This window comes from Kogia breviceps, chromosome 4, assembly GCF_026419965.1.
Source record: "Kogia breviceps isolate mKogBre1 chromosome 4, mKogBre1 haplotype 1, whole genome shotgun sequence".
NCBI classification, from domain to species: Eukaryota; Metazoa; Chordata; class Mammalia; order Artiodactyla; family Physeteridae; genus Kogia; species Kogia breviceps.
Window position 1 is genome coordinate 171,397,285 of NC_081313.1, and position 14,875 is coordinate 171,412,159.

The 14,875-nt window shown below is 56.8% G+C and overlaps 1 protein-coding gene across 2 annotated transcripts in view; it reads right to left on the reverse strand.

Annotated features, from left to right (window-relative positions):
* Positions 1-14,875, reverse strand: part of BORCS8 (BLOC-1 related complex subunit 8) — a 25,528-nt gene continuing 10,653 nt past the window's right edge. Inside the window, exon 6 of one of the 2 annotated variants that reach the window (XM_059060789.2) lies at positions 1-70. The gene's annotated coding sequence lies outside the window, so the exon portion shown is untranslated. Of the gene's footprint in view, positions 71-13,817; positions 14,845-14,875 lie in introns of those variants that run through there. The other variant, XM_059060787.2, reaches the window with a different exon arrangement.

The window sequence follows — 14,875 nt, forward strand, 5'->3', positions numbered from 1 at the left end:
ACCTGGCGGCCTCTTCTCCAGATGTTGGCGTGACCGGAACTGCTGGGGGAGGTGGCGGTGCGTGCTGAATCTGCAGGGCATGAGGGGGGAGGCTGCGGTTAGGGGAGTACTCTTCTGTGCGCATATCCCCCCCACCCCTACCAATGTCCAGCTAGAAAGCAGAGAGCTTGTGGCATCTGCCCAGCAGAGAGGCACAGGTGGACTCATCGACCCAGGAAAGGGAAGAAGAGTCAGGAGAAATCCAAGAGGGCATCTCAAAGGAGGAAGCATGTAGTTGGGCCTCAGTGGAAGGGCTGGATGGGGACCTGAGCAGATGGGCAGGGGAGTGGGCATTTGAAGTCAAGAGTCCAATACCTCCCACCCCCTCATACTTGGCATTTATCAAGTGCCAACCATTGTGATAAACTGACCTCAAAAGAAGTAGAAAGCTTAAGTAGACCAATGACCACAGAAGATTAGAAAAGTGACTTGAGACCTACCATTAAAAGGACAACAGGCCCCGACAGTTTTATGGCTATTTTATCAAATCTTAAAGGACAGGAAAGTGAAATGTTCTTTCAACTACCTCAGACCTTTGAAAACAATGGGAACTGCCCAAGTCATTTTATGAAGCTCTTGTAGGTCAGAACCCAAGTCTAAAAAGAGAGAAGTATTGACCACGCAAGGGGCAATGTTAGAAGCCAGGGATTTCAAGGAAGATCTCTCTGAAGAGGTGACATCTGAACCGAGACCCAAAGCCCAAGAAAGACACAGCCAAGCAAAGGAAGAGTCAGTTGTGGGCAGATCTGGTGCAAGAGTGTTCCTGGCAGGGGGAACTGCAAGGGCAAAGGCTCAGAGTGATCATGAGTTTGGTATTTTGAAAAAAGCAAAGAAGTCTCTATGGCTGGACAGTGCGAGCAAGGGAGAGAGGGGAGGGGACTGGTGGTGGGGAGAGTTGTGGCGCTTGGATCACACAGGTGCTTGGGGGCCACAGTGACGAGTGTGGGTTTTACTCTGAGGGTATTAGGGAGCCACAGAGAGTTTGGAGGCAGGGGAGGGTCAGCATATGATTTTACAGTTTAAATAATCCCCTTGTACTTCCGTGCATTGCTGGTGGAAAGAGAAAGAGGTAGAGCCACTCTGGAAAACTGTCTGGCACCTATTAAAGTTGAACATGCATCTACCCTTTGACCCAGTGATGCTTCTCTTCAATATTCACCTAAGAGAAAGGTGTCCATGTTTTACCAAAGGACACAGACAAGAATGTTCTCAGCAGCCTCATTTGTCATAGCCCCAAATTGGAAACAACTCAAATGCCCTCAATGGGAGAACTGGTAAATGATTTTTGGTAGATTCTATGCAAGACTACTATACAGCACAGAAAAAGGATGCATTCCACCTCCACAGGTGTGCATTTCACCACACAGGTGAATCTCCCAGACCATGTGCCAGTTCAGCAATACTGGGCACCATAGAGAGGACACACCATGTGATTCCATTTATATGAAGTTCCAGAACAGGCAAAACTCACCTACAGTGATGGATATGAGCACAGTGGCCACCTGCAGCAGGCACTGTGACAGGACGGCGGGAGTACGGGGGCTGGGGTGTCCTGTTCCCCGGGCCAGGACCTGGATACATAGGTGTGTTCAGTTTGTGCAAATTTTTTAGCCCTACTCCAGTGATTTTTGCATTTTTCTCTATGTGATTTATCTCAACCAAAAGATTTTTTAAAAAACCTCGTCCCTGTGGACTTCCTTGGCCGTCCCGTGGTTAAGACTCCGCTCTTCCATTATAGGGGGCACGGGTTCGATCCCTGGCCTGGGAACTAAGATCTCACATGCTGTGTGGCACGGCCAAAAAAACAAAAACAAAAACAAACCCCCAAACAAACCTCGTCCCTAGTCGTGGCTGCCTTGAGAATCAGCATCTGTCTGTGCAGGAGTGAGGTGGCCGGGAGAGGCTGGGGCAGGTGTCTCGGTGGGAGATGTGGGGCCTGAACTGGGACGGGGGCTGCAGGTAGGCAGAGAGGATGGATTGTTTGGCGACCAAGGGGACAGGACGTGCTGGTGGCATATGCCTGGGGTTGGGAGGGGGCCTGGGGTCTCAGGCCTGAGTGTTGTTCTGGAGGGGGGAACTGGGGGTACAAAGGAAGATTTCCTGAGTGCCTGGAGCATCAAAAACTCTCTAAGGTGATACCTGTGGTCACTAAGTCCATCACCAAACACCGCTGCAGTCCTTCAGGCCATGACTGTCATCTCCCTCTATGAGGTCTCTGAGCCCCCTGGTGATGGAGGTCTGGAAGGAATCCCACCCTCCCACTGACCCTTCACTGCTGGCCTCTCCCTGTGGAAGGACTCAGCTTTCTCACCTGTAAATGGGAGCGAGAATCCTTTTCCCACCATCTGGGGAGGAGGGGCCAGTGGGGGGATCTATCAACCTTGCCTTCTGGCCTCCCAGAAGCCGGAAGCAAGAAGGGCCTTGGAACTGGGGATGCTGAGTCGGCATGCCATCTTGCAAGACCACGGTGACACTTACTGTGACACGCTGGGCGACATCAGACCCCTACTTCCTCCCCCACAAAATGGGTCACAGATTCCTGATCTCAAAGGCTTTGCAGTGAGGTTTGAGATCAAAGATCAGGAACCGTCAAGTTCCCCTTCTTGGCTCCCAGTGGGGCTTTAATGGAGGGACAAGTGGCAAAGTCACTCTGCCCGACCCTTGAGCTCAGAGGCCTCAGCTTGGTGGGGGACCCAGGCCGGCGAGGAAAGGAGAGGAGGAAAGGAGAAGTGAGAGGCAGGTGGGTGGCCTGGGGGAGATGAGGGCCCGCAGGACGCAGCGAAGCGGGGAGGGGGCGCTGCTCCTGGGCCCTGCAGCAAATCAGGCCGGTGGCCCCGCCTCACGCAACCCTGGCGGTGGTTTCATCACCTGCTCCCCAAGTGCCTCATTACAGGCGACAGGAAGAGCCCCTTGGAAAGTCGGGACCCCCCCCTCCCCTCTCTTGAGGGCTCCAGCGGCTCCCACCCCAGCTGCTGGCGACCCACCCCCTCCCCGAGCCGGGGCCCTGGGCCGCCTCCTCCCCTGGGAGCCTGGGGAGATGGTGGCCCAGGTGGGGGGGGTGCACTGTGGGTGACCTAAGGGCTGGCTCAGCCCACAATGGCCCCTGGAGTCCCTCACCTGCCCTGGGGAGAAGGCGGGCTCTGGCAGTGACTACTGTGGAACCCAACTTCTCTGGGCCTCAGCTTCCTACCCCAGAAGATGGGGAGAGTCGGCGACACCTCCCTGAGTTGGGGGGCTCTCTGAAGCAGATGCTCTGGAGATAATATCGCCCTCTTTCTCTATGCAGGCAGCTTTTGCCATCACTGGGCCGGACCCCTCCCAGAAGGCCTTGGGGTCACCTCTCCTCAGCCCTGGGGTGCCCAGCTCAGAGTGAGGTCCCCGGGCAGACCCAGGAAGGGTGCTGGGGACAGGGGATCAGGGAGAAAGCTCTTTCCTCCTACGTACAGATGGGGGGGTTGGGAGATTCCCCTCGCAGGGAGACCCCCCCCAAACACATGCATCACCCCCAAACACCCACATACATAAGTCCCCAAAACACATGCAGTCCACCATACATGCAGACCCCTCCCAAACCCACACAGCTTGCCAAACACACACATCCCCAAAACACACACAGAGGCCTCTGCACACACAGACGCCCAACCACACGCAGACCCCTCAGATATACACAGAGTCCCCCAACACCTGCCGATCCCTCGAATGTACACAACCCCCCCAATATAGGCAGACACCCCCAAACACACGACCCCCAACAACATGCAACCCTCCTAGACACACACACAGAGCTCCCCAAACACATGTCGGCCCCCCAAATCCATGCCAGCCCCCCATTATAAGCAGGCCCCCAGACACAGATAGGGCCTCTATCCCCTGCAGGGGTATCGCCCACCCTCTGGCTTCCTGAGGCAGGGTGGGGGCAACCCCAGGGGAGAGATGTGGGTTCGGGTCTGGGGGTTCTGAGGGTGGGGTGTGAAGATCTCAGGGATCGCACATACGGACACTGCATGGGGAACACAAGCTATGCTGGTGCAGGTGGCAGGGGGTTGAGGGGATCTTCAGCGTATTCCTGGGGACTTTGGGGGTCTGAGGGTGGGGTGTGTTACCCACGTGTGGCTCTGAATCCTAGAAACCCAGAATGTTCCAGCTGGAGAAGGCCCTTTGGGGGGGTCCCTTTGTTTATAGATCCCTCTGGCACATTCATGGGGAAATGGAGGCCCAGTGGGGGACCTTCGGACCCACCTCCACAGACCCCTCCCCAGGCCTGCTCCATGTGCTGAGAGGTATGATGGCCTGGCTGTGGCTATGGGCACAGCCAGATGGGGGTATCCACTCTACTGGCTCCACTGTACACTCATTGCCTGACATGCTCCAAGCCTCAGTTTCCCCATTTGTACAATGGGCCCTGGGGGCGTCTCAGGCACTCACCCACCTGTCCCTCTACTTTAGACAGGCCTCATCTACCAGCAGATTCCCAGCTCACCTTCCGTCCCTTTCCAGGCACCTGAAACACCAGCCCCAGACAGACCTGCCACTTTCCCATTGCCAGGCTTTTGCCCCCGCTGTGCCCTCTCCCTGGAATGCCCTTCTCAGACTCACCCAGGTCTGAGACGCTGCTACACGTCCTTCAAGCCTGGGCAGAAATCTCTCTTTCCAGAGGTGCTAATTTCCCCAGACCAGATTTCTCTTTCCCTGTGTCACTTAGTCCTACCAGATATTTTTGGTGCTTCTTTGTTACTTTCTTTGATGATCCTGTTGCCCCACTAAGATGTCCGTTCCACGAGGGCAAGGATGGAGCCTTCCCAATGCCTGGCACACAGTAGGTCCGCAATCACCCTTCCTTGAATGAATGAGCAAACAACTGCTTAACAAACGGAAGAAACATCAGCAACGGGTTCCGTTTTCTTTTAAATACCTCATGGTTCATAAAACAAATTTGAGGTCCTATCTGGCCCACAGGACGCCAGTTTGAGGGGGCCCCTGCTCCCCCACCCCTCTCTAAACAGCCCTCAGCATGGCAGCCCACTGGATGGTGCTCATGTTTCTCTCAGGCCAAGGGGCTGACCCTCTGAAGGTTCCGGGGCCCACCTTGGGAGGAAACTATGTCCCGGGGTCATGCAGGACCTGGCTGCCCTCACTGTCCACTGAAGGTCCTGCCAGGAAGGCCATTTTCTCTGTCACGGCCACTGCAAATGGAGACGTGCCCCATCCCACCTCCCATGGGGCTTGGGACTCCTACCCCTGGGGCCGAGAGAGACGGTACATTCAGAACCCAACTCTGCTATCTCACACAGGTCAGAGCCCTCGGCCACCGAAGGCCCCCAACGATGTCCCCTAAGCTGCAGTGGCAGCTGCAGGAACGACCCAAGCCTTCTCTCTTTTTTTTTGGTAGTACGCGGGCCTCTCACTGTTGTGGCCTCTCCCGCTGAGGAGCACAGGCTCCGGACACGCAGGCTCAGCGGCCCTGGCTCACGGGCCCAGCCGCTCCGCGGCACGTGGGATATTCCCGGACCGGGGCACGAACCTGCATCCCCCGCATTGGCAGGCGGACTCTCAACCACTGCGCCACCAGGGAAGCCCGGCTTCTGTCTCTTTGTTCCAAAGAAAGATCTCCCTGTAGGGCCCCAGAAATTCATCCCAAGAAGCCCAGGCCTCCCTGCTTGGGAAATTAGCACATCTGTCAGAGCTGAGCAGAAGAGACTCAGCCCATAGCCCAGCAGACCCAAGACGCAGACAGTGGGGAACCCAAGATGGGGCCTTTGAGGCATCCCCCATCCCCACTTTCTTCCCCAAGAAATGTCTGGGAGCTGACCAAGGTGCCAGGGACACGAGGGCAGGGAGTGGACAGACCCGTCTGGACTTTCCCATTGCCCAGTCTGGTGGGGGAGACAACAGACACGTAAACTGTCAGGGACAGAGCCCTCACCAATGAAATTCTACAGGGCAGGGGTCCCCAACTCCCGGGCCGTGCACCGCTATCCTGTCCACAGCCTGTTAGGAACCTGGCTGCACGGCAGGAGGGGAGTGGAGGGCGAGCAAGTGAAGCTTCATCTGCTGCTCCCCGTCTCTCACATTATCACCTGAACCATCCCCCTTGCCCCCAGTCTGTGGAAAAATTGTCTTCCATGAAACCGGTCCCTGGTGCCAAAAAGGTTGGGGACCACAGCTATAGGGGGAGGCAGTGGGGGAGGTGGCAGGGGAGGGAGCTGCTTTGGAAAGATGGGCCAGAAGGGACTTTTTTTTTTTTTTTTTTTTTTTTTTTTTTTTTTTTGTGGTACGTGGGCCTCTCACTGCTATGGCCTCTCCCGTCTCGGAGGCCCAGCGACCATGGCTCACAAGCCCAGCCGCTCCGCGGCATGCGGGATCCTCCCAGACCGGGGCATGAACCCGCGTTCCCTGCATCGGCAGGCGGACTCCCAACTACTGCGCCACCAGGGAAGCCCCCTAGAAGGGACTTTTTGAAAAGGGGACCCCAAGGACTAGAGGACACCAGCCATGAATGGGGTGTGGGTGAGAGACTGCCTGGTGGAAGGAATGGCAGGTGCAAAGGCCCTGAGGTGGGAATGTGCTGGATGGGTTCCAAGTGCAGGCATGGCTGGTATTGCCACGTATGGGTGAGCAAGGGGCATCTGGAGACAGAAGAGGGCAGGGAGGCTGCAAGGGGTCTTGAGGATCAGGGTGAAAGAGTGGGCTGTAGAGCAATGGAGAGTCATGGAGGGTGTATGAACGGGGGTGGGGGGTGGCTGTGGTGCAATTCAGGATTTTCAGCAGACTCCGTGGCTGCTGTGGGGAGAAGTCCTTTGGGAGCAGGAGGCCAGAACAGCGTCCAGTGGGAGAGGGTCGGGGCTCTGATTGTGGAAACTGGACAGAGGCAGGCCTGTGCCCACAGCAGTGACTCATTATCACAATTTGCCTGGATTGTTCCCTTCCGAGGATCCCACCTCAACCTCTGGTGAACCTGAACCTGGAGGAGATCAGGACAGGGAAGCTGACAGGCCTGAGGCTTGCTTGGCCCCTGGTAGAGGGTGGGGTGAGGGTGGACCTGGATGGGGATCACAGGCACGTCCACTCGGTTATAGTTCGGATGGTACCTCCTGTTGCTGAGTGCCTGCTGTCTGCCCGGGCCCATGCTCCACCTCATTTACACACAGGACCAGCTTGACTCAGATAGCCCAGTGAAGCGGAGACGGCTGCCCTGTTTTACACAGGAGGAAGCAGGCTCCTTCCCAGGGCCACACGGTGGGACCCCAGATCCTCGCTCAAGCGTGGGCTTATACCACAGGGTTGCCCGGCCGTGCCCCAAACTCACCCCCGCCGACCCAGTCTGGGAAGTGGGCCTGGGCATCAGTGGGATCTGAGACACTCATTCCTGAGTTCCCTGGGGCCAGAGGGCAGCCTCACAAGCCCCCCCGCCAAGATGCAGGCTCAGTGAGGACCTTTGGAGGCTGAGAAATGGGACCCAACCTCTGTGTACACCCCACTTGGATTCATGGGCCTGGGCTGGGATGACCTCTCCAGCCCCACATGGGATCCCAGGAGTGTGATAAATACTCTCTGAAAAATGACATCTGTCTCCAGGTGTATATGTGCCTCTAATATTCCAGAAGGTCAGACCCCCAACATGTCTAAACTCATTGCGTCTGAGTTGGGGTGACAAATGATTTTAATTCCCTTTCTCCTCTAATTTGCATTTTCTAGATGTCTGCCTGGTTGGATAATGATGAAATCAATCGTTAGTTGGAGATGGGAAGTAAGACCGGGCTCAAATTGCTCAGGTCACAGGGTCAGAAAGGGGTAGCGATTTGTCTGAGGTCACACAGAGAGCAGAGAGGAAGCTGGGGCCCCTCACTCCTGGCTTTGGTTCTCCTAGGGGCTGAGGGGCAGCCTTGAGCCCGTCCTTTCTCTGAGGGGCCTGGGTGTTTCCACCTGGCCTCAGTCTTCCCTCCTGCAAAGTGGCAGCTTCAGACCAGATAGCGAGTTCCCAGCTCTCGCAGGTGAGACCCCAGGACTCTAAATGTCCCAAAGTTCCATTCCCTGGAGGCCAAGATTCACTCCTGGACTCAGACAGGTAGTGGAAGGCAGATATGGGGACAGGAGGGAGCAAGGCTGACTTCTCCCAAAGCTCCTTTGACCTTTGAAATCAAACCCCATACACTTGTCCTTCCAAGTCTAAATACTTTTTTAAACCCCATTTCCTTCACCCCAAGAGTCTGAAAGTTCTCATCCCCGACGCCAAAGATCCAGAGGTCCTGACCTTCCCCAGTGAGGATTCTCAGCCTGTCAGGCAGAAGGCCTCAGCTATTTCTGACTTCTTGGGTCTGCAGCTTGGGGACTGGGAATAGCCAGGGACCCCAGTTGGCAACGTCTGTTGCCCTGGACCCTGAGAGAGGCAGAGAGGGTGGGGACCACGACCGTGAAAGTAACGCAGCCACGGCTTGTCATGTGCTGACAACCTCGGAGGGCTGTGACTATCGTTCCTATACCCATGGCCCAGATGCGACACTGAGGCACGGGGAGGAAGTGGCCCAGGCAGCTGTGGTGCCCCACTCAGGGCTCTGTGCCCATCATCCTGCCCTCAGCCACAAAGGCATCCTGTGGGCCCAGCTGAGGCCCCATGTTCACTGCATGAGGTGCAAACCCCATGGGGTGGGTGAGGGTCATGGCGGTCACAGGCACACGTGGATGTCATGCCACTTGCAGGTCTGGGGCCGCGACACCCAAGGGCACACCAACAGCAGGAAGGCATGGGGTCGTGGTTGTGCACAGGGGCCTCCAGGACGCACAAAGGGATGTGACCCAGGAAAGTGGACCACTGTAACTCACAGTCGCATACCAGGGGCTCATGGCACCACAACTTTGGACTCACAATTCCCCAACTGACACAACCCTCAGACACATGCCCTTTGGACACACAACCCCTCAGACATGACACACACTCCTTCAGACATAACTCCTGGACATGCAACCCCTGGGACACTTACCCTTTTGGACACACAACCTCTCAGAACCACAACCCTTGAACACCCCCTCGAACACAACCTTCAGACTCACGCCCCTTGGACACATACCCTTTGGACACACAAACCCAGGACACATAACCTCTCAAGCTCACAATCCTAGGACTGCACACCTCTTAGACACAACTCTCCCTCGTACAGTAGGACATTCGCACTTTCAAACTCAACCCAGCCCACAGATGCCATTCAAAGGACACCGCACAAACCTCGGCCCGACGCAACACGCACCTGCTACACCTAGACCCTTTGGACGCTCCCGCACCGACCTGGAGGAAGCGGCTCAGAACCCCGAGCGCCCCGCAGTCGCAGGGGCCTCCAGAGCGGACGGTCCCGCCCCCGGGAGTTGATTGGGCGGGGGTGTAAATTTGCATAGAGGGCGTGGCCGCAGGCTGGGACGGGCGGGCACTTGGGCGTGGCCGGATCCCGTGAGTTCTGGGGCCCGGGACTCAGACGCGGGAAGACTCTGAGGTGGGGGAATGGTATAATGAGGGAGGGGGGCCCGGGAGAGAGCTGGATCAGACCTGCCAGGCTTCCCCCGATGTCAGTGGGCGACCCTGACCTGCTGAGCCTGACCCTAATTCGGACCCTGTCTGTAACCCCCCGCTATCTCCTACTCTGGACTAACTCCAACCTGAGTGAAATGTAACTCCGACCGGGGACCCTGAGGCCCCAGGCACCGACCGAGACCTTCTCGAAGCCAACCCTGACCCTTACTCTTACCCAAATGGAGGGACTGCAGAAAGGAGCTCTGGGGTCGCTGAGGGACCTCGCCCAGCTGTGTGCCTCCTGCAGCTGAATGAGTGACCCACGTGCTTCGACAGGAGGGTAATAGACCCCTCAGTGGCTGGCCGCCCTCCTCCACTTCAAAGGTCAGCTTCCAGTACTGGAGCCCCTCCCTGGGATCCCAGCACCACCCAGCACAGGTCCAGGCCCAGAGGGGGATCAGAGCAGGATTAATGAGTGAATCAAGGTAGAAACAATTACAGGATGAAGATGACTTTAGACTAGGCAATCCTGGAGAAACCCCCAGTGTGGAGGAGGCAGAGCTACCACATACTCCCTATCCCTGTGGGATCAGAACTGGGCCAGAGGGGTCAGGGAGGGCTTTCCCCCAAAGAGGGGTGGAGCATTTATACTGGGCCTTGAAGCATGAGTAGGAGTTTGCCACTGGTAGAAGAAGAGGGAACAGGACTTGCAAAGGTTCAGAGAAAGAGTGCAGAACATTCTTTGGTGGGAGAAGATGAAGCCAGAGCAGTGAGTGGAAGTAGATTGAGCTGGGCACCCAAAGAGAGGCTTGGAGATAGGGGGAGGGGGTCCACTGGGGCAGATGAAAGGGGAGAGCAGGTGGGTTGCAATGGCTGCCTGGTGTCCACCTTCTAAGAAGACAACAGGAGGTGACTGGACCCCTGGACTCAGGGGGGGAAATGTGGAGATATTAGTATGTGGGGGACACTGAGAAAGGGAACAGAGACCCTGGGAGGCTTGTGCCTCTCCCCACACCTCTGTTTCCCCATCTGAGACATGGACAGTTTGGACCCCCAGCCTGGGCACAGATTTCTCTTTGGACCAAAACAACTAGAGTTCACACTGTGTCATAAATGTGGGGATCAGGGTTCCTGCCTCTCCCACCCCGTCTTTGCTGCCCTTCAGTGCCCAACACCAGACACTCAGGTGTCCCAAGAACACATCAAGGCCTAGGCCAGGTTGGGGGCTTCTGCCTGGGCTCAAAGGCACAGAACAAGGCTTGGGGAGTGTGGTGGTGGCTGGAGAGCCCTGGGGCCCTCGAGAGCCGCTCTGTTTACCCAAGACCGCCCGACTGCCTCTGATGCAACAAGCAGGCTCTGGTTATGTGAGGGAGGCAGCTGGAGCAGCTCTGGGAGCAGCCTGGGCTGAGCCAGCTGGGGCTGCCCACTATGGGCCACACCTCTTGCCCCCTCACCACTGGGGCTTGCTCCTGTGTTCCTGCCCCTGCCACGTTGTCCCCTTCCACCACTCAGGTTCCCAAACACCCTTCCCATTCCGGTCCATACCATCTTCTATCATTCACACCATTTCCTATAATGGCTCCTTCTTTCTGCCTTTACCCCTGTTCCTGTCCTATACCCTCCCCCATCGCTGGCTGTGTTACCCTGTGTGGACCCACACCCCCCAATGGGCCAATCAAGAGTCTCAACCTCAGTCTTCTCAGATGAGGGGACACTCTTAGGTGCTGGAGTAAGAGGTTGGTGGGTTGAAACGGAGATTTGCGGGGAGAAGGGAATGGAAAAGGCCAGAGCGGAAGATCTGGGAAAGGGGCCTGGAAGACGGGGAAGGTGGAGACAGGGATGGGAAGGTGAGGAGGTGTAGAAGCTGCTCCCCCCAAGTCTCCCTCTCCAAATTTTCTCCCAGAATGTCAGCAGGGGAAGCCTTTGAAGGATCCTCCATGGCAAGGACAGTGGGTAGGGCTTCAGGGTTTGAGGACCCTGGGTTCCCATCACAGCTCTGACTCCCACTCACTGTGTGACCTCAGGCCAGTCACTTCACCCCTCTGAACCTGTTTGCTCATGTGAAAAGTGGGGACAATAGTAGTCTCTCCTCTGGCGGGGGGAGAAGCATTTCAAGGTCAGCCTCCAATGCCCCCACTCCTCCAAAAGCCTTACCTATCCCCCCTCCCATCTGGCGTTCTGACACCCCCATCCCTCCTTCCACCTCAGCGCTGACCCCGTGGTTTAGAAATGTCTGTGTCCAGCTCTGTCTCCCGGAGCCTGGGCTGTGTGTTGTGGTAGCACAAAAGGTGTGTTTCCATGGGTTTCTTGAAGAACTGGAGTCCTGGAGAGGGTCTGAGTAGTGTAGGGGCATGCGGACCAATGTTGGGGCGTCCAGAGGCCTTGCTGGGGGATGAGGCAGGGGCCAGGAAGGGGCTTCCCAGGGGCAGGACCCTCAGAGTACAGAGCAGGCCTGAAATAAAAACTAGGACTTGGACCAGGGGCTAAGAACAAAAAGCCAAAACTCAAGTCTGATTCCCATCCTGACCACTGTGGACCAACTGGAGACAAGTCACCGCCCTCCTGGGCCTCCTTTTACTCCATCCACAATTTTGAAGGAGACTGGTGGTGGGGGGGAACAGTTCCAACACAACCCAGGGAGGCCTTCCAGGTTACCCCCACCCGTGGGTGCTAGGCTCCCTACTTGAATGCCCCGTGGCACGGAGAGTTCCCTGTCGCTCTCCTGGCTACCCACCTATTTCTGAGAGCAAGTCTTAGTGAGACAGGTCTGGGCATGCCCACACCCTTCACTCCGCGGGGGGGGGGGGGGGGCGCGCGGGGAGGGGGTAAGTCGGCCAGGGCGTGGAGGCAGATGCGAGGTGTTGCTGGGTAATCTGGCCTTGCGGAGCCTTAGTTCGCTTTCTAGAATATGGAAGCAAGAACGTATGAAGTGAAAAAGGGCGGAGGGTCACGATGCACCCTTCAGGATCGGCCAAGACTGGGGACAGGGTCTTGAGTCAAGGGCTAAGAACAGCTTGGAGGCGGAGTGCCCGGCCAAGGCTTTGCCTCTTGCGCCCCCTTGCGGCCGGAAGGGGACGGACGTTTGCCAGGCATGAAAGGCGAGCCGGCTACGCAAAGGAAGAGCAAATAACCAGCACCTCCGTGAGCCCAGGATTTGGGGTGGTGGGGCATCTAACAACCCACAGTCCTGCACAGACCTCTTTGAGAGTACTATTAGTCGCTGGATAAGGTCGTGTTCAGGGGTCGTGGGTGACAGGGAGCCCTCGGAAGGTCTAGGGCACCTCATGACTGCCCCCTACTAGCTCACAGCATCTGAGCCATCCAAGGCTGCCTCTGGGATACATGCAATTACCTCACTTAGCTGCCCGTCTGTCCATCGGGTCTGAGCCCTGGAGCCAGGGTTGGTCTGGCTGGCTCACCAGGGCATCCCCTGGGCAGGCAGGGCCTAGCTCAGAGAGAACGGTCAATGTGTGATGGATACATGGCTGCATGGTAGAAGGAGAGATGGACGAGAGGTGCCTTCAGAGTGGGCGAAGAGATGGAGAGTGACTCTGTGGGGGCTACACACCAGGCAGGGCCTAAAATAGTGTGAACCTGAGGCTCTTCCCTCCCCCTCAACTGAGCTGGGGCAGGGAGAAGGCAGGATGGTGGCACACAGGCCCCCAGAACACCCTAGGAGAGGTGAGAGAGGGCTGACCATGCTTCTTGGTGGTGGGAGGCAATTATTATTATTATTATTTTTTGCGGTACGCGGGCCTCTCACTGTCGTGGACTCTTCCGTTGCGGAGCACAGGCTCCGGACGCGCAGGCTCAGCGGCCATGGCTCACGGGCCCAGCCGCTCCGCGGCATGTGGGATCTTCCCGGACTGGGGCACGAACCCGTGTCCCCTGCATCGGCAGGCGGACTCTCAACCACTGCGCCACCGGGGAAGCCCGGGAGGCAATTATTAATACCTTCTGTGTTCCTGAACCTCCTCCCAGGCCCTCAGGCCCCTCCACAGCCCTGATACCCCACCAGGACCCTCTCTGTGTCCCCTAGGGTGCCCTTGGCCTTTGCCACCCCTCTCTCCCAACCACTTCTCTGGGCCAAGCTGGGGGATCCTCCCAGAGCAGTGAGCCTGGGACCCACCCTGGCTCTACCCTCGACAACTCCGTTCTGCTCTTCCTTATACAGTTTGCTGGGTACTTTGTTGGCACACAGCTGGCCTCGGAGGGGTACAAACCATGGGCCATGATCTCCCAGGCTTGGAATTCGCAGGGATCAGATCAGCATAGGCTCTTCTCAAGTCAGCAGAAACAGATTCAAAGAAATTTTGGCAAATACAGTAATTTTAGGGACTCATGAAACTGAAGAATTGAGATTTTCTAGTGTCCGGTACAGCTGGATCCAGGGCCCCAGGCAATGTTCTCAGGTCCCCTGGTCCATCTGCCCAGCTCACCAACCCCAGAAAGATGGTACTTTTTGCACTTTTCTAGCAAAATCCTCAGGGAAGACCTCTCATTGGATCGCATGCCCATCTCAAACCAATCACTGTGACCTGGGAGATGGGGGGGCTCTGACTAGCCAGGCCAGGGTCCCACATCCACCCCTGGAGTTAGGGTGGCTTCTCCTTATGGCCTGAGCCTGAGGTGGGCATTTCTGCTCGAGGCAGAATGCAGTCCAGGCAGGAAGGTACACGAATGCCCGCCTCAGCCTGTAGAGAAGGTCCAGTCCAGCCTTCCTTGTTGAGATGGAGAAAGGTAGCACCAGGGAGGGTCGGTGCCAGACCCATGTCACACGGCATGTCAGAGGCAGGACTGGGACCAAACTAGGCCGGGGTCTACTCTTCTCTGTGTGATCTCACACAAATAATGCCACTTCTCAGATCCTCTCTTTTCCCATCTGCATTTGGGTGACATCTGCCTTACAGGGCTGTCTGAGGATGAAAGATGACCCTTGTGAAGCCCCGAGCACAGATCTGGGCACACAGCAGGTGCATGATCAGGACTGTCATGGTGGCAGTTATTGGTCCGAGGGGCCATGGCCGTGTCCATGGCCAGTGGGGGCGGGTAAGAATCCAGAGGCAGCAAAGCCTCGTCTCAGAACATTCATGGCGGGCCCAGAGGCTCCAGGCAAGAGCAAGAGGAATGCGCCGGCCACACTTACTTGGTCTTCTGTCCCTGCCAAGTCCCACAAGGCTGTGTCCAAGGGTGCAAGTTTTGGTCGGGCTTGGGGGCAAGAGGTGAGTCAAGGCGAGGTCTGAGAGACCCCTAGGGCTGCAGGGTAGCCCTGATGAGGTGGCGTCTGAGGAAAATCCTGGGCGAGGCTGAGGGAAGAGGTGAAGCACTGAGAGTTAG